The sequence below is a fragment of the Ambystoma mexicanum genome, chromosome 12 (assembly GCF_040938575.1).
Source record: "Ambystoma mexicanum isolate Mex_15411 chromosome 12, UKY_AmexF1_1, whole genome shotgun sequence".
Classification (NCBI taxonomy): domain Eukaryota; kingdom Metazoa; phylum Chordata; class Amphibia; order Caudata; family Ambystomatidae; genus Ambystoma; species Ambystoma mexicanum.
Genome location: NC_090936.1, coordinates 66868718 through 66889033, shown reverse-complemented (window position 1 = coordinate 66889033; position 20316 = coordinate 66868718).

Here is a 20316-nt window from a genome sequence, read left to right as displayed (position 1 = left end):
GATTAGCTGCACAATCATGTCCTCAATACATGGTCCCTGATGCCTCTTACGTTGAATTGCTGTGTTGGCCACCCTCATGTCCACACACAAACTAATTTTGCCCCCTTCCTTGGGCACAACCACGAGGGGGGATACCCATGGGGTTGGCCCAGCCGCTGGTTCGATGATGCCCTCAGAGAGCAGTTGTTGGAGTGTTTCTGACACTGCCTCTTGTAGGTGGAACCCCACCCTTCTGGGCTGCTGTGGCACTGGTCTTACCGAGGGATCAATGTGTAATCTAATGGGGGGGCGTTGAGTTTTCCCAGCCCCGTGCATAAATTAGGGAATTTCCTCATGATGTCGCCTTGTGTGATGAGGTCCTGCGATTGGTAGGACGCGATTGTGCCGACAGAGTCCTTCGGGCTCAGTCTGTTTGAGGTTGCGGTAATGGTGTCTCCCGCCTTCACGTGAATCTCAATCAGTCCCAGGCGGGAAGCCGTGTGATAACTGAGTAGACATCGGCTCCTGGCAAGCGAGTGGATGACGTGGATCGTTGTATCCACTTGCCGACCATTCAGGAGGAGATGTTGTGCGAAGTGTCAAACTGTCTGTAGGGGGGTGGCAGCTCCCCACTGAAAGATTCTCGAGTATGATGGATGAAGTGATGGCGGGTTTGGTATCCTGGCATAGTCCTGCTCGCCCATGATATTTACCGTAGCGCCTGAGTCGACCATGAATTGAAATTGGCAGTTCCCCATTTTGATCGGGATTTTGGGGGCCTCCCTGGCATATGTGTTGTCAAGTATGAGATTGACAAACTCGTCCTGGTCGTATGGGTCATAAGGTGCGTTGTAGGCTGTTTCCTGATCATCGTGGTAGAATGTCTCAGGCCTGTAGTCTGCCGGTGGATTATCATATTCGTCTATGAAATGTCTGGTCCGGTCCACCTGGTCGGGTTGTGTTAGGTTCCCCCGGCGCCTTGTACTCATCAATTGCTCTGATGTATCGCCTTTGCCCCTGCCCTTGTTGATAGTATCTTGGTTGTCTGTACTGTGGGGGTGGCGAACACAGAGGCGTCCTGGTGGGCGCTTGGGGGCGCATAGGGGGAAATGCTATGCCTTCTCTGCATACGGAATGAAAGTGTCCTTCTTTCCCGCAATTTGTGCATCGTTGAGATAGGGCCGGGCATGACCCTGGATGTGGAAACGACATCCCACAGCGGTAGCACTGTCTTTGTTGGCGTGGGACCTGCGTAGCTTGTGCCCTGTATAGTTGCGATCCTCTGTCGCCTTGACGAGATGGCTGCATGGCTGCGATGAGCTGATTGGTGTCCTGTTTGGGGTTGCCTGTGTTTCCCATGGATGAGGCTTGGGCATCAACCTTCTCATGTATGCAAGCAAGCTGACTGACTTCAGGGATGGTGAGGGTTTTTTTTCAATAGCTGTTTTTTGAGTGCGGGGGAGAGGCATCCCTCTATGACCCTCAGCCGTATCGCTTCTTCTAGGGAGAATGCGTCGAACTGGCAGTTTGCTCCCTTCACTCTTAGGCGAGTTACGAATTCATCGACTGTCTCTTGTGGCAACTGGGTGCATTGGTTGAATAGATATCTCTCATAGTCACGGTTGACTTCGATGATGAGGAGTTTGTCTAGGGCGGCAATCAGGTTTTTGAACGTGGTTTGTTCAGCTGCGGGAATTGTTTTCACTACTGTCTTTATCTCCCTCCCAACTAGGTTGAGAAAGAGGTCTGTGATGTTGGGGCAGTCGCCGTCACCGGACCCCCTCACAAAGTGCTGAAAGTCGTCCATCCGGTCAGTCCATCTGGGCCCTTTGGTGGCTTGGGACGACATGGTGAATGGAGGGGGCAACCGCTGCTGTATTGATTTCGCCGCATGGGTTGGCTGAGGGGACCCAGGGTTGGACCCAGGATTGGATCTAGGGTTGCTCATGCTGCCGTACGGATGAGGAACTGTGAGCGTGGTGCACGTGGAAACGGTGCTTTGCTGGCAGGGAGCGCTAGCTGTGCCACAGGCGTGAACAGTACCTTCTGTGGCGTGGCATGTGTGTCAGAGAAGGACAACATTGTCGCGTGCAGCTGCAGGCACGTGGGCGGGATCGCCGGCATGCGTGCTCCGAAAAGGCCCCCCAGGAACGGATTTGCTCTTTCCGGCGCTCACGCTGTTGGTCCAGATGTAGTAATGCGAGCAGCAGAGGAGGAGGAGGAGGCCCAGGCATGACGATGGAGGAGGCGGCTCAGCGGGTAAGCAGCCGCTCGAGCGTGTGCGGCTGATCGCCGTGGCTCGCGATGCAGGAGGAGGCGGCTTGGCGGATCACCCGTCACGCGAGCATGGATGCGGCGGAATGCCACAGGAGGACTCCGGTACGCAGGAAAATTAACCTCGTCGCCAGTGTTGCCGTTTGCTAGGCTTCCTCAACATAACAGTAACTGGCGCTCTCGCGCCTTACCCATAACTCCCCCTTTCCCCAACTCCTACATCATAAACTCCGCCTCCCCAACGGCGGGGACTGAGGAGTTTAACCCATGAGAGGCCGGTAACATTGATGTTTTTTTATTTATTAAACTCAGCAAATACAAGTACTATAAAGTCAAATAGTGCATGTCTGTAATATTCTCTGCTCTGCAGTATCCCCACTGCCCCACTGCTGTTGCCACCCCACGAAAACTTGTATGAAGAGAATGATTAGTATGCATCTACTTCTTTGTTCACCATTGCAGACAACGGTTGTTGCGTATCATACTGAGGCCCCCCTCGAATTTGCTTATGGTGACATCAGAAGATGTGATGTCACAGGAAGTGAAATCACAGGAAGGTTAAAACTGACCATTTTAACTAGGCTGCAACACTCGTTTTATGAACTCCAGTCTCTCTTGACTTGGTTACTAATCCTGCCCCATCACCATCCGCTACCTTGTGCGATCCTCGACATGTCACTTCCTCTCATTGTGGCACTGTACACTTAGTTCTAGTGTGTCTCTAGAAGTAATGACAGGTTTAGTCTTCCAAATATTTTAGTTTGCACACAATCAGTTTTAGAATGAACAACCAGATTGCCTAATATCTCTGACATGGCGACTTTAATATACAGTATGGTTTGCTCAGAGAGGCAGGGTTCCTTTATAATTCCTCGACCCTCTGGTGGTCTAGATATCAACAGGTGGTCCAGGACCCTGTGTGGAGGCTTCCTGGAGAGTGCCCGACAGGCAAAGACACACCCATGGTTCTGCATCAGAACCTTCAATAACAGATAATCAGAATATCAGAAATCATTCAAAAAATCTCATTAGCTCAGAAGGGATTATAGCTGGGTTGCGGGCAGAGGCGAAGTACTCTCTGTGAAATGTGTCTGAATACAAACACGTTTCCTTCCAACCTCAAAGGATGGAGAACAATTTCTCTCTTAAATACCATGAAAAGCAGACACAAGTGCGGGTAAGAGCATAGGTGCATGCACGGATGCCGCCAACAGCCCAGACAATATGACATTTACTTCAGATCAGTTTCAAAGCTTATTATTAGCACCCTGGGAGGCGCCTGGAGCCAACGAATATGCTTGTAACGTGGGCTATATTCACAAAGGTAAGCCCGCATACCGAGCACTTTTATTTAGTGTCGGGCGCTTCCCATCCTTTCCCGGCTCCTCCTTACCACGTGTGGCTCCTTAGGATCTTTTTCGTGTTGTCAATCCCTCTGTGGCCCTCGTCTGCTAGCGCTACAAGCGTTTTCATAGGTCTTTCGGGGCTACTAGCCTGTTCCCTCGTAGCAGTATTCCTTGATCAGTGGCCCCTCGTTCTGAGTGTATCTTTGCTAGGTGGTTTAAGTTTTTCTTGTCCGTCCCCTCCCCTCCGTTTCTTCTTTCTTGCACCTCCTTCCGTTTGTGCCGGTGAGCTGTATGGCGGTCCTTATTGTGGGGTCGGCTTTGCTCCTGGCTGCGAAGACTGCTGACGAGATAGGCGTTGGAGGACAGGTATGAGATGTATTCTTCCGCCTCGTGAACTAGGGAGTCGTCACTTCCTGCTAATGGGTGTCTCGACAGGTAATCAGCCGGGTTGGCTTCTCCTCCTGGTTTGTGGATGATTTTGTAGTCATATTCTTGTAGTCTTATCCCCCAGCGTTCTATTCGGGGGGGGGCATTTTTGTTTTGGGGTTCCCAAATAGCGAGAGTAGTGCCTGGTGGTCTGTGACCAAGGTAAACCTTCGGCCAATTATGAAATGGTGGAAAGTTTCACAGGCCCATACGGCTGCAAGGCTTTCTCGTTCTGCCTGTGAGTAAGCCTTCTCGGTGTGAGACAGGGCACGGCTGGCGTAGGCCACTACTGCATGTTGCGTGTTGTCCTTGGTGTCGACTTGGGCTAGGATCGCTCCCAGGCCGACTGGGCTGGCGTCTACTGTGATGATAGTGTGCCACTCAGGGTGGAAGTATGCCAGCTGACGATGGTTGGTGAGGCTTCCTTTGATGGTCAAAAAAGCCGTCTGGCACTGTGGGTCCCAGTTGAAGAGTGTGTCCATTTTGAGGAGGGCACGGAGTGGGTCAGTGGTCGTGGCATAGTTTTGGAGGTAGTGTGCGCAGTATCCTGCCATCCCTAGGAATGATCGTCGCTCCGCTGTTGTTGTGGGGGCTTGGAGGTCGGTGATCGCTTTTATCTTGTCCGGGTCAGCCTTTATGCCCTTGTCCGAAAATATGTTCCCAAGGAATCTGAGGTTGGTTTTGTTGATGTCGCATTTAGGGCCGTTCAGAGTTAGGCCAGCTTCTTGAAGTATCTTGCAGACTGCCACAAGTGCCTTGTCATGTTGTTCTTGGCATTTCCCGAAGATCAGGATGTCATCACTGTAGCTTAGGGTGTTTACTTCAGCTGATATTAGGTGTCTGATTGTCTCTTGGAATATTTCCGCGGCAGACGATATGCCAAAGCTGAGGCGTTTATATCTGAATAGTCCTTCATGTGTTGCAAAGGTGGTGATTGGCCTGGAAGCTGGGTCTATGACGAGCTGGTGGTAGCCCTGATTGAGGTCTAATTTTGAAAAGTGGGTTGCTTGGTTCAGTCTGATGAGCATGCCCTCAAGGCGTGGTCCCGGATGCCTCTCCCTTTGGATGGCGGTGTTGGAGATGCGCATATCGATGCATATGCGTAATCGTCCGTTGTCTTTAGGCACAATGACGATGGGTGATACCCATGGTGTTAGTCCTTCCGCTTTTTTGATGATGTCATTGAGGAGTAAGAGTTGGAGTTCTTTCGATACTTGGGCTTGGAGGTGAAAGCCCACTTTGCAGGGGTGTTGTGGCACTGGTGTGACTGTGGGGTCAATGTGCAGTTGAATGACAGAGTCTTTAAGCTTTCCAACCCCTTCAAATAGTTTGGGGAATTGGGTTTTGAGGGCCTCTTTGGTGAGAGGACGGCAGGTTATGGCCATAATGTCACTGCTAACTGATGGGTGTCCTTTGATGACCTCAGTCTGTTCGCATTGCAGGTAAATGAGCGCCAGGGCCTTGGCAGTTCTATAGCTGAGGAGGCAGCGTCCTATGGAGGGACTCCGTATGACGTGTATTATGGTGGTTGTTGTAAGGATTCTGTGAGTAAGATCACATTGAAACTGTCCTTTGGATGTCATGGGTAGTGTGGCTACCCACTGGAAGATGTGGATCCTCGATTGTCGCAGGGGGTAGAGGGCTGATATCTCGTGGTATAGTTCCTCGTTCATGATGTTCACCATCACTCCCGTGTCGACAACAAATTTGTTCCTGGTGTTCCCCATTTGTATCGTGACCTTGGGGGCGGGTGTGTCTTCACTGTCGGCGCTGAGGAGCTGGACATATTCTCGGTCATATCCATCTTGGAGGTACTGGGGTTGATGTATCTCTTCTTGAATGTAGCTCGGTGGGGAGTTGTTCTATGGGTCGTAGTCCAGGGGGGATTGTTGGGTGTGGGTTTCTTGTTCTTGTGGTGGCGAGCATTTCCTTGCGGAAGGTCTCTCCGGGGTGGCCATTTGCATTTGGTCATAGAGGTGGAAGTCATACAGCTCGTGAACCTTCCTGTCGGGTTCAATTTGTAGACTTTCTAATACTCTCACGGTGTTTGGGCGTTGGTGGGTGCTTGCGGGGTATGTCAGTCCCCTCTCGCTGGGTCGTTGGTCGGGTTGGTATTTTTGTGGTTCCAGAAGGCGATTGGTATTCTGTGGGTGGCTCGGGCCCATGTCAGGGAGTTGTTCTCTACACATGGCTTGAAAGTGGTTTTCCTGGCCAGATCGCATGCATCGTTGCCCGATAGTGGGGCATGGCCCTCTGTGTGGGTACTCGAATCCACAGCGGTAGCATTGCCCGTCGCTTTGTGCCCGCTGCATAGTCGTTCTGGGGGTTTGTCGACTCTGAAAGTTCTGGTATCAGGTGTATGGCGTGATTGCCGCGATGAAGTCCCCTTTTTTGGGGTTTTCTATGGCTGCGGCTTTCGTACACCCTGGCCAAGTCTAGCACTTCTTTGAGGGATAGATGTTACTTCAGAAGGTGTTTTCTGAACATGGATGAGATACATCCTTCTATTATGCGCAGTCTGATGGCTTCATCGTCATTGAAGTTGGCGAAGTCACATTTTGTTATTTTCCTTTGGAGGCGAATAACAAATTCCTCTATGGATTTGTGGGGAAGCTGGGCGCACTGATTGAAGGTATAGCGTTCATAGTCACGATTTGGTGTTACAACCAGTTTTTTGTTGATGGCTTCAAGGAGACAGGAATAGGTGGCGCGCTCTTGTAGGGGAACTGTACGTATTATGTTCTTAATTTCTCTTCCTGCTACGTTTGTGAAGATGCTGATCTTGTTGGGAGGGTCTTGGGTGCCAATGGCACCTAGGAAATCTTTGAATTCCTCGACCCATTCCTCCCATCGTTGATCTTGGTCATGATGCGGGTTGAGGGTGAATGGGCTTGGTCTTCTCATGAGGGTGGCATGTGAGGTGAGGCTGGCGGCGGCAGGCGAGGGAGATCCTGCATCTGCCGCTGCTTGTGGTTGGTCGGTCATGGTTGCACCCTAGGTGGTGTGTTGCGGGGTCTGGTGGCTCTGTGGTAGGATGGGGCTGTTAGCGGTATTCAAATGGGGCTCTAACTTTTGCTTGTCCCAGTGTGAGGTGCTTATACGTTGCACGTTCAAATGTTTGTGGTGCCGCACAATTTGGCGGTGGTAAATTGAGTCCCGGGCCTTGTAGTGGGAGGAGGCTTGTGTGCCCCTTTTGCTTTGCCGGTGTGCCTGCCCCTGTCTTGTGTTCTCGTATTTCTTAGTCACGTTGGGAAGTGTGACTTATTATTGGAATGTTCTGGCGTGGTGAAGTCATTCCATTACCATTTCTTTCATAGCGTGACACTGCGAGGCGTGATAGTGCGCTCTGGCGTGTTAGTGTCGCCCTCTTTCCTTGCTTACTGGCGAGGTAGAGTGGATCTCACTGTTATTTTTGTATTGTTTTTTTTTGATGCGTGCGTCTGAGGAGCATAATGATACGGAGCGTAATGATGCGTGTTGGCGTTTGTGGGGTTTCCGCGCTGTGTCTTGCGAGGGTGCTTGTCCTTGGCGGGGCCGCGGAGTCTGTACCTGGCTCTGTGCTTGTGTTCGCTGCTGCTTTCCCTCGTTGGCTCTCCTTACTTACAGTTGGCCCCACGATCCGGCGGTGGTCCTCTGCGGTTGCTGGGCTTGTAGTCCAGCGTCGGTCTCGCTGCTGCTGCTGGGCTCACGGTCTCGCAGCGTCCTGTTCCTACTTCTCGGCTCATGGTCCGACAGCAACTTCTCTTGATGATGGGCTCGTGGTCTGGCGACGTCCTGCTGCTGGGCTCACGGTCCGGCGGCAACTTGTCCTCTTGCTGCAGGGCTCGTGGTCCGGCGACGTCCTGCTCCTGCTGCTGGGCTCACGGTCCGGCAGCAACTTCTCTTCTTGCTGCTGGGCTCGTGGTGTGGCGACGGCTCGCTGCTGCTGCAGGGTCTTTGTTCCTGCGGTGTCACTTCACACTGCTGGGCTTGTCGCTGCGGGTGATATGATATGATATGGCATTTGTAACGCGCCTATACACAAGTGTTTCAAGGCGCGACAAAGCAGGGGGGGAGCAGAGGGGAGACAGACAACGATCCTACTAGGCCAGGTGTCATTCAGATCACGCAAGTGCAAGGGTAGAGGGGAAGGGAAAAGTGCAAGGGGAAAGGGAGAGGGGAAAGTGCAGTACAGGGTTATATACAAAAAACATTATAAATAACAAGGGCCAGCTGGTGGCAAGTGCGAGGTAAATGCAGACAAGTGCTAGGGAAGGGGGGGCTGTAGGGATATAGACACAGTCCCGCAGTGCAGGGGTAGCCCGGGAGGCAGTGCAGGGGAGAGTAGCTGGGCAGGGACCGAGAATGGTGAGTGGCCCAGTTGCAGATTCAGTGCAGTTTCAGTAATTTTAGCAGGGGAGAGGGGGAGAGAAAGCGGAGGCAAAGAGGAAGGTTTTGAGGTGCTTCCGGAACCGGTTCTCCTCAAGTTTAAAGGAGGCAGGAAGGCTGTTCCAGAGGGAGGCCCCTGCAGAGGAGAGAGATCTGCCCCCAACTCATTGTTTGGAGAAGCGGCTGACCCTGAGGGAGTTGGAGGCGGATGAGCTAAGAGCTCGAGAAGGAAGATATTTAGGAAGAGAGAGTTGAAGGTATTTTGGCCCAAAGCCCCAGACGGCCTTGTGGACAATGCAGAGGGTTTTGAACTTGATCCTCGCAGTCACTGGGAGCCAGTGTAGTGATTTCAGTCCTGGAGAGATACGGTCCCTGGGCTTGAGGCCAAGGACAAGTCTCGCAGTCCTGTTCTGGATGAGTTGCAAAGGGCGGAGAGTAGAGGCGGGCAGATTTAGATAGAGGCTGTTACAGTAGTCCAGCTTCGAGAGAACCAGGGCTCTAGAGACAGTGAGCTTCTGGGGGAAGGAGAGGAAAGGAAGGATACCTCTGAGGAGGTGTAGCTGGTAGTATGACTTATTAGAGACGTCGGATATGTGAGGAGAGAAGGAGAGTGTAGAGTCGAAGATGACCCCGAGGTTTTTTGCCTTGCAGGTAGGAGCGGGAAGAGGGCCAAGAGAGGCCGGCCAGAGAGTTACAGGAAAGTAGGGAGTGGGTGTGCCGATGAGTAGAATCTTAGTCTTACTGGCATTAAGGCAGAGGTCGTTGGCGGCACACCATTCCTGGATAGCAGAAAGACAGTTAGAGATGAGGGAAGGAGAAGAGGAAGCCAAGGGTAGCCTGAAGATGAGCTGGGTATCATCCGCATAGCACTGAAAGTTGGGGCAGAGAGCGGCGATGCGGTGGGCGAGAAGTGTCAGATACTGGTTGAAAAGCCAGGGAAAGAGGTTAGATCCCTGGGGGACACCACAGGTAGAGAAAAAGATGTCAGAGAGGAAAGACCCCAGTTGGACCTGGGAGGGTCGATTGGAGAGGAAAGAGGTCAACCACGTCAGAGCCTGACCAGTGATACCCAGGTTATCACGGAGACGGTTGAGCAGGATGCTATGGTTGACAGTATCAAAGGCAGAAGAGAGATCAAGCAAAATGAGAACACATGGAATGTTCGAGTCAAGGTTCAAGAGCAGGTCCTCACGGATGTTCAGGAGGGCAGTTTCCGTGCTTCTGGCAGCTCTGAAGCCAGACTGATGGTCATGGAGACTACCAACAGATTCAGCATGGCGATTAAGCTGGGAGATGGCCAGTTTCTCCAGGAGCTTGCCCAGGAAGAGAGTGATAGAGATTGGGCGATAGTTAGCTGGGCAGGAAGGGTCGGAAGAGGGTTTCTTAAGAAGGGAGTGCACAAGGGAGTGCTTGAGAGGGCATGGGAAAACTCCGCAGGTGAAGGAGTGATTGCAGAAGTCAGCAAGGGCAGGAGCCAAGGAGTCGATGTGGTCCTTGATAGTTTTGGACGAGACTTTCATAGATCGGACTTGTCTCGAAAACTCGTCAGCAGAGAAAAGGGGAAAGGCAGAGAAGGAGAGAGGAGGGGTGGCTGCAGAAGGGCCAGAGGAGGGGCAGGGAATAGAGATGGGGAGGTGATAGGAGGAGAGTGAGGATAGGATGTCCTGAGTTTTAGAAATGAAGTGAGAGGCCGGTGCCGTGCAGAGGGCCTGGGAGGGGACAGGAGAGGTAGAGACTGCAGCAGGGTTGGCCAACTCCTTTCAGATTTTAAAGAGTTCGGCCGAATTGTTAGATGCCGCAGAGATGCGGGCTTGGATAAGGGTTCTCTTTTTGGTGAGAACGGAGAGCCGGTATTGCCTTTGGAGCAGGCGGCAGGCCAGTTTGTCAGGGGATGAACATGAAGCACGCCATTTCCTCTCTGCCACCCTGCAATTGCGTTTAAGGGTGACGAGATCCGAGTCTTACCAGGAGTTACATTTGGCTTTGGGCTTCAGGCGGATTCTCATGACAGGGGCAAGGATATCAAGAGTATCAGATATAGCAGAGTGGAGAGTGGAGAGGGCTGTATCAGGGTGGGAGGCAGCCGAAGGGGGAGGAGGGGGCGAGAAGGTGGCAGCAAAAGCCTCGACTGACACACGCTTCATGGGTCGGATGACCGCGAAGGAAGGTGGCAGTGATGAGGGTGGCTTTGCTGGTGCGGTGGGAGGAGAGGAGAAAGTGATCACTCCAGGAGAGAGGAGTGGAGAGAGGGACAGAGAGGGGAAGGTCAGAAGAGATCAGGGCATCAAGAGTGTGCCCTGCAGAATGAGTCGGCCCAGACGGGAGAATAGAGAGTGAGAGAGAGTCGCAGAGGTCGCAAAAGAGTCCAGAGGGGGGACAGGAGGCATCCAGGTGGATGTTGAAGTCTCCAAGAAAGAGGAGTTGAGTGGTTGAGGATAGGAGTGAGGAACAGAGGTCCGCCCACTCAGAGAGGAAGGAGGAAATTTGACCAGGTGGCCGATAGATAGTAGCCACAGTAAGGGAATGGCTAGGAGAGAGAGAGAGTCGGCAGACAAGACATTCAAAGGAGGAGTAGGTCTGGGTGGGAGTAACCGTGGAAGGAATCCACTTACGGAAGATGAGGGCCACACCCCCCCAGCACGGTTGGGCCTGGGCACGGAGAGGATCTTGTAACCGTCAGGTAGGAGTGTGTCAAAGCTGGTGACAGAGCTGGCCGTGAACCATGTCTCAGTGAGACCGAGTATGTCAAGGTCCAGTTCCTCAAGAAGGCGGCAGATATCAGAGGAGTGTTTGACGGCAGAGCAAGAGTTAAGAGTGGCAATGTGGAGAAGGTGCCATCTTTGAAGGACTTCCGGGGAGGGGTACAGATCAGAGGTACGCCCTGCGGAGGTGAAGAAGGAGCAAGAGAGGGTGCAGGGAGGGAGGGTAGAGGCAAGGTAGTTGAGGACAGAGGAGGGGGGACAGCAGGAGAGGAAAGGAAGTTGATGAGACACGGGAAGTGTCTATCAAAGAGGTGAAGGTTGACCTGAGGGCCTTGGACCAAGACGGTCCCATTAGCGTAGAGATTAATGATGGCCTTAGAGGAGTGGAAGGAGGCCAAAAGGACATCCCAACGGGTGCCAAAATTAATGGGAGAAGAGGAGAAAGGAGAGAGCATAGAGACCATGTAAAGGGTCCATAGGTCAGGTGAGGGCACGAAAAAGAGGATGTCAGTGAGAGTTTCCTTGGCGGAGGCACTAGTGTAGGTGTCAGCGATAGGGAGGCCTGAGTTGGAGACCAGGATGTCCTTTTTAAACTTTTTCCTACCAGATTTAGTGAGGAGAGCAGGATAGTCAATAGAGAAGCCGTTAGAGAAGATAGGTGAGATAGAGAGCACCATAGAATAGGAGTGAGTGAGTGGGGGGGGAGACAGGAGCAAGCGCAAGCGGACAGGAAGAGAGCGGCAAGCCCTAGTTTACCACAATTACAGAACACAGTGACACAGTAATGCGTATCAGGTACACAATGGAGAGGCCACCTAAATTTGAAAATCCTGCGAGGGGTGAAAAACCCTAGTTACCACAATTACAGAACACAGTAATGCGTATCAGGTACACAATGGAGAGGCCACCTAAATTTGAAAATCCTGCGAGGGGTGAAAAACCCTAGTTACCACAAATTACAGAACACAATGAAGTATGGAAACCCTGCGAGGAAGTGAACAAGTAAGGGAGGGGTGGGCCAAGGGAGCAGGTGGAGCGGCGGAATGGCGCCTGGCATCCCCTGCGGACACCTGCAGACACACTGGGAGCCGCAGCCGTAGGAGCCGCCCTTTGCCTAGGGGGCCCTTAGCCGAGGGCGGGCTGCCGGGCAGAGGGGCTGCCCAGGGGAGGTAAGAATTTAGGCAGGAGGAGAGGAAGGGGAGGGGGTGTGGGCGGGTAGGGAGGCGGGAAGGGAGCGGGGAAGGAGGACCAGGAAGTGTGGTGGAGGGAGGGGGCAGGGGGCAGCACAATGCGCACGGAGTGCACTAAAAACAAAACACAGTGCCTGATAAATGCACAACAAAGGATCACTCATTGAAAGCCCAACGGGGCCAGGAAGGGCAGCCTCGCAGCTAGCCGCACAGGGCTACGGGCGACCGCTCAAGCCCGCTCAGCTTAACAATGTGGGCGATGTGACCGCATCACTACCTTGGAACCAGGGTTATCGAAAGCTTCGTTTTCCTGCTGGCTTCTCGGAATCGTGGCCCTCCTCTGCTCTGCAGGGTCCGATGACCCACCTCTGCCGCAGCCAGCATTGCCTGCTCCTTGTGGCCGTTTCTGCTGGGCACACAGCCCATCCTGCTGGGTGCACCTCACCCTTCCATGCTGCTATATGACGTGGGGTCTCGTCGGCTTTGTCGCCAGTTGTTGTGGGCTATTTCTCTCATTCGCCCTTACATGCTATCTTCAATGACACTCGGAGCCATATATCTCATCAACCTTCTTTATTCATTTTCAAACCCCAACTGTCCCATCCCTCCCCGTGTCCCTCCCCTTCCGCTCTCTTCCCGCCTTGGTTTGTTTCTTCCCTTAAAGGGGCTGCGTCCCTTTATTCAGTTACAAGCACCCATGTAGAAAACTACCTGGGTGCTAATGGCAATATGCCCCTCGGCGGCATTGCAACCCTTTTGGTAACAGCACCACCACCCTCATTAAAGGACCCTTGCTGCACTCCGGCCTTTAACTGGGCGGCGGGCCGTTACCTACAGGGTTGGCCGGCCACCTCAGGAATATTGCCTCATTAAATATTTGCTTGCAGATACACGCACCACACACACCCCACCCCATGATTGCATATACACTATGGTGCACCGCCACAGGAAATTACTTATGAAACCATTGCTATAATAGCTTAATTCCCAGGTAAAAATGTATGTTGCCACTGAAAACTTTGCTTTGAATCAGAAAATATACAAAGGCACAGTGGACTGGCCCTAGTTAAAAAGAATTGAACTCACAGTATTTTACGTTGTTATATAGCGATGACTTTCCTGCTTACCAGTAACAATGCTAATATCATCCATTATATTGGTACACAATTTACAAAACCCAGAAGGACCCCTATGAGGCTTGAGCATGTGCATGCAGTGTAAATACATAGATTTCAGCAGCAATCACTTAACTCAGTGAGCTACTCTAAAATCGGACATGATCTAGGGTAAGGGTGTCCAACGCGTGGCCCTCCACATGTTTTGGACTACAACTCCTATGCACTCTCACCATTGACTATGCTGTGGAGGCCTTATGGGAATTGGAGTCTGCAACCTCTGGAGGGCCACAGGTTGCAGACCCATGATCTAGGGATTAGGGAGTGCAGGAAAGGTCACAGATTGTGCGTGTATACCAAAAAGTGATTGTACTACTGTTGAGGCAACGCTTGCTTGAGGAGAAGAAATCAGGGTAGTGTTCACAATAACAATAGAATAATGCTTTATTGCCAGTGGCATGACTTAAAGATACAAGTAATTATGACGAATCAAGGGTATTCGCCCCTTCTCCCCAAGGGGGAGCCTACCCTATGAGGCAAGGGAGGTGAGCCCGCTATGCAAGACCCTTCCTAGGGGTCTGGGCCTAGTGGGACCTCACTGGGAGAGACTCCTCCTTAGGGGACAAGGACTCCCGTTCCTGTGAGGAACTCCCTAGACAATCCACCATAGCAGCATATATGAGACTACCTGCTGTGAAGAGCACTCTGAAAAAATACTGGAGGCCTGACATTTACGAGGACAGAGGAAGAGCAGAGAAGGGAATCATAAACCGAGTGGTGGCATGGCCATGACGACTTTGTGGTGGCCCGTGCACTTGTCGAACTACGCCAAAACCATCCAGGTGGGGAGTGAAAGCGACTCCCTGCTGCCCACAGAAGACTGAGTGTGCGACGCCGGCAATATTAAGAAGCACTAGATCCAGAGTGGAGGAAAAGAACCAGAGCGAGCACTGAGCTCAGTAGCATTCCCCTGCAGACACAGAGGTAACAGGGAGAACAGGAGGCCACCGGGACATCATTATGAAGCGGGAAAAACCTGTCCCATTGAAAGTGACGAGATGCTCAATTTAAAACTATTTAAGTGGAAATGTGATAAATTGTTAAAGAGAATAACAAAGAAGCCTGAAAGAGGAGTCATTAAGGACTTGGTATTAATGCCCTGAGAAGTGGGGAAAGTACCCCATGGTTCAAGAAGTAAAGAGTGGAGGAAACCAGAGCGAGAATCCTATAAGCATGATTGGAAAGTGACATCAAGTGAACCAGATAAGAGGAGAGCTAATCAAAGTGAGAAGCCTCAAGAGGGGGGGGAGCAAATTACAACAAAGTACACCCAAACTAAGAAGGTCTGGGATACAAGAGTCAGAAAGACACACACGTCTGGAACAGACTATAAGAAAAGGTGTCAAGGAGAACTGTCAAAAGTGAGGCGTAAAGTGGAGATAAAACCCAAGTATATTTCAAAGAGTTGCAAGACTTTATCCAGAAGATTGCAAGAGACTATCTAATGATAATATACTAAAGAGAACTTCTGAGTAAAGAAGAGACATTTCAATAACAGACGACCATGAGAAGGGAGACGTTCTCCTGATTTACTTTACGTTAGGTAAAATAGTGATAGCGTCAGTTATGAGTGTATTTTATAACCACATCTTGTACCATGCTTCTTCGTCAGTTCTAGATATGTATCCCCTGCCACTCATCCCAATTGTTTGGCCCCTATGATTTTGGTCCTTCGATTGTATAGTTTCTCTTTCCTATCACCCTCTCCCCAAACATACTCTTCCTTTGCACAGACTAAAGCCTGGGGACACCTTTGCAGGGCCACAATATGCCACCTTTCAGACAAGGACAGGTGCCGTAAGACCACTACGGTGGTGAAGGGTACAGTATAAATACTGGATAATATAACATAGCATATGGTTTATATAGCAACACAGGTTTTGGTTGAGCTCAGGGAGCAATGCAGCCCTAAAAGCATTAGTGAATTAGCCCCAGCAGAGCACGCTCGCTGCAGGTGTAGAGGAGTTCTTCAAGGGCAAGATTGTCAGAATATATTTCTTGCAGTGTGGCTTAAGTGGCGGGGTCGTTTTCGTTTGGTGGTTGAGATGCATGGCCACTACCCCACCTTCCCAACATAAAAACAACATTTCATTTTGTAAAGCAACAAACAACTTTGAGGTATTCTATACCCACTGATATCATTGCCTTTGTCCATCTTAAAAACACCCTTTCCTCTCAATTTAAGATATATTTTAATGTTTGGGTCAATCGCTTGAGAGCACAAGAACACAAATGCAATGTTCCACCACAGCAGGCTGGTGATTGTCAAAGGTAATAGTACATTGTCACCCTTTCTCTGAACTCCCCCACCCCATCCCAAGTTCTCCTGAACTTCATTCAGAACTCTGAAGCCAAAGGGTGCGGGGGCATGGAAGCAGTCCGCTGCAGAGTAATGAAACACTCTGAACTTGAGCCCGAAACGCGGTTGGAATTTTGCGGGCCAATTCATTGTTTATGCAAGACCGGTACTACCATGGGCAGACAAAGGGCAGATGATATGGCTAGGGAACTGTGACGATCCTTCAGATGGCGTCACTTGTCCCCAGGGGCGAGACCCTTTCCATGAGGCAAGGGAGGTGTGGCTGCTTACCAATAGTCCCCCTAGGAGAGGTAATATGTGGGAGGACCTCATGGAGAAGAACTCCCCTCCTGGGGACAAGGATGTGAATCAGGGGCACGCCGTTTTAACTTCCAACCCCATAAGGCAGTGACATCGCCCAAACCTCTTTTTCCTAGGCTTATATTGGAAACCATGTATTATTGTGCTAGGTCAGAGAATCTTAACGTGATAAGTACAGGGACGAGGAAGAACTTGAGAACCTTACAGTCAAGCGGGAAAAACGCTTGACCAGCTGTTGTTAATGAAAGCGGCGTTATGCCAGGGCGGAACCTGCTATATCAAGACACCAGAAACAAACGATGGGGGAAGTGAGATGGAGACAGAGAGAGAGATGGAGAGGAAAATAGAGTTGGAAAGCGAGATCGAGGTCAAGGATGGAGGTAGAAGCAGAAGAAGTCTTGTGAGGCTCGAGGGAGAGACGTGGAGGGTGTGGTTCAAGAGAATGCACGAGAACGTCTTGCACTCTGATTAGATGTTGGCAATAGTGGAAGCAGAAGCAGAAAGTGGAGAAGGTATCCCGTATGGAGGCAGAACGACAAAAGTTATACAAGGGAAAACTGGCGGGCGGAGGGCAAGAGTAAGGCCGAGAAAGAGGAGAATTGGCACAACGCCCTGGCAAAACAAATGTATGTTGTTGGTGAGACGCCTGGAAAGCGTTGTACATGTCGGCCGGGAAACGGCCCAATGAAAGGATGAAGATTTGGTTGTGGTGGCGTGGCCTGTAGTGGGTGCCTTGTGCGATCTGACTACTGGCCCAATACCGCTAACCCCAGACTTTCACAAGTTGCATAAATGGGCTTGAGACGCATCCAGAGTGGTGGTGGCTGAACGACCCGTGTGGAAGGGATGTTCGAGTCCATTACCAACATTCGAACAACCAGTAGTAAAGGGCCCAGGAAACAAGCGCTCAAGGAGAGAAAAACTACTTATCACAAGATCCCAGGCAGAACTGGTGAAGCATCCCAACTCCAAAACCAGGTAACAGGAGTTGTTAAAAGTCTGCGAGGGAGCAGAGGGAAAGCAAGGAAAGCAGGTAACAACAAGCTAGTCTGAAGAACTATTAACTAAGCAAACAAGCATAAAGAACAATTAACTAACAGAGATAACACTCACCACAGCGGTTGTGAATTGAGTCTGTCTTTAAAACTCCAACCCTAATTCTCTGAAACGTTATTTGAGGGGTTATCTTCTCAAAATCCGCCAAAGGAACAGAAACCCTCCCAGGGGTCTGCTGGAGCATCATTGGCAAGAACAGGGTTCCTGAGGGGACTTTCTAGGACAATCGGTGACAAAGACGTAACATCCTAAAACATGTGGGAAATCGAAGCCCACCTGCAAATACCCCAGAATCATCTAGGGCAATTATTCGGACCAAATAACAATCACTCTTTATCAAAAGCCTATTCCAAGCTTATGATTGGTCGACGCCAGACCCTGTCAAGATTCTAGTCCTTTCAATCCACAGAGTCAACACTCCCTTTTAAAGTAAGAAGAAAGCCATTGTCTTTGTCGTTGTCTTCTCTTTTGAAAAGCTGAGAATCAGTAACCTGGAAACATCCGGGGAATAGAGAATACATGAGACTGTAAAGGTGAAGAAAACAAGAAAGTAGTGAATCACTTTGAACCACAATTCCCTGGCAGCTCCTCAAAGGTGTGGCCGTGGACGAATCGAGAGGGACCCAAGGAGTATCTTTGTCCCCCCCCATTGGGGGCAGAATAAAGAATATAAAGAAAGTCGAAAGCGTGAAAACATCCATAAAGAAATTACAAGTTTTGATTAAAACACTATAAGGAACATTGGGGAACCAGCTAGGAGAAGGGCGACAGTTTCCTAGCCCCACGAGGAATCTGTAGAGCTGTTTTGTTTGTTTGTGTATCACAAAAAGCCGGAAAATTTATGGAGCTTTTACTTTGAGGCAACTTGATGCCTTCGGGACACTTTACATCCAGGCAAAGTGAGTCATTCTCCTGGGTCACTAGCAAAACCAGAAGTTTATTATTGTTTGCTGTAGTGACAGGAATAATGTAGGAGCCTGTTGACTAGGGCTGTGCCTTTTTATTTGGACTTACACAGACTTCCTGAGGAGCACCCAAGTTTCTTTAGTTAAGGCAGGGAAATCACAGTAGAGTTAAGGACAGATAGGTTGATCTTTCTTTTGAATAAAAGTTTACAGCAATCATCACAGCACCACTTGGTTAATCTCTTAATTGCTTGTCGCCACAGAAATGTGCACAAGATCACACAGTGAGTTACATGTTTCAAACAACATGCACTCAACCAAGAAATATGCCTGCTAATCCCCGGGTGTGCACGTGGAATGTGACACAAATGTATGAAAAGGGATATGTGGTAGGCCCCTAGAAGTTCCTTCTGATTACACGGAAAGTCAGTAAGATTCTCACCCACATTTTCTGCTACAGGTACTGTCAGTGCACATGCAGGAAAACCAATGACAGGGTCTGTGAGCTAACACCCTTGATGCTATTGTATAAGATAACTTAAAGATGATACTCACAGGAATGAGAAACACCACTTGGAATGTTAGCGAAGCCCACAAATGTCCTGCTAATGAAACAGGGACCAGAAAGGCTATAGCAGAAAAGGGAGGATACATTAATACACAAGACCGCAGACAAGGGACAAGTAGGAATAGTGCTTACAGAATAGTGAGAAAAATATAGGCATTCCCATAGGAGCTGGGGACAACAGCGCACCACATCTAACAATCAATAGGGAATGAAGAAAGAAATGCAAGGGGAAACCACAACAGACTCCAAGAGAAAGTCAAGGAAAGGGTGCTGGAAAAATCAATTTACAAGTAAAAAACCTCCCCTCCCCACCCAGGGAAGGAAAGGAAAAGGGTCAAAAATAGGAATTCTAATGAGGGGTGTCTAAAGGATCAAGGTCACACTGCAGAACAGGGCAGGGCAAACAAATATATCACACAGAGTAACTGGACTGCATAGGAAAAGGAAAGAGCTGGAAAGTGCTGACTGCAAAATAGGAACACAGAAAGGGAATCCAGGAAGCAGAAAATACTAATAAGCACACTAAATTCAAAATCCAGGAATAGGGAACTAGACACTAAGCATAAGTTCCAGGAACAAGAGGAAAGTCAGAAACAGGAATGATGCAATAATGAGCAGTGCTGGACTGAAACAAACTGAGGCTTTTAAAGCTGGCTAACGATCACACGCCTCCGGTGTGATGCTTGATAGCACCTGCAGTCACAGGTGTTCCTCATCCTGTAACCAACCTTGTCCTGCAAGGGTGGAGATGAAGCAGTGGGCAAGGAATACTGGGATGCACTGTCATTTGAATAAAAAAGCATACTGGCTTCCAAAAACCTGAAATGGATACAGAAGGGAAGTGACATGGAAAATAGGGGTATGGAGCTCCCACAGAAACAGGGCTCAGAAGGTACAAGCAGGGCTCAGAAGGTAGTTCAATTGGAAATAGTCCCCAAATCAAGCCCCCAAGTGGCGGGACTGAGAGTGAAGGCACCAACTCGTGATAGGTACAGTGTACACATAATAAAATACATTATTTAAGCTGAATTGAGAGATGGTTATGTAACCTCTAGGGACTACTTTACAGTGCACAGTGGGCCTTATTACGAGGCTGGCACAGGCACCGCTGCCGGCGGTATCCATTTTTTTCCAGCACCCGCGAATGGGTAATTGCCCATTCGCGGGTGCCGGTAATAAGGGACTCCCCATCCCCATTCGGCCCCATAATAACGGTACCGGTGCTACCATCCTGTTCTGCTTGCAGGTGCCGGTATGGCCACCAGGTCAGACCTGGTGGCTGCAAGGGCACCCGCGAGTAGAACTCCTAGTATGGTGGTACGGTAGCAACGGTGCCGGTAGCAATACTGGCGCCGTTTTTGCCTTACCACCATACTTGTAATGAAGCCCAGTGTTAAGTTAGAGGTTCATCAAACAGTGTCAAATCAAGCCTTCAACAGTGTTAAGTCAAACTACTGAATCTTCTTATGCTGACATGCTGGCTCGTGAACCACACCCTCTACGGCAGTGCAGCCGAACCCGAATCTGTGCAGGCCAGTCAAAGTTACCAATATTTTTGCCGGAGAAGGGAAGCAAGACATAGCGTGAAGGGATTAAAAACATCCAAATGGCAGGTAGGTTTCTGGGGGTCTTCTTCAAAATGCATCGATCCATTCCTCACCAAGCTCCATAACGCCTGTGGAAGGTGGCATGCTCCAGAGCCATTCA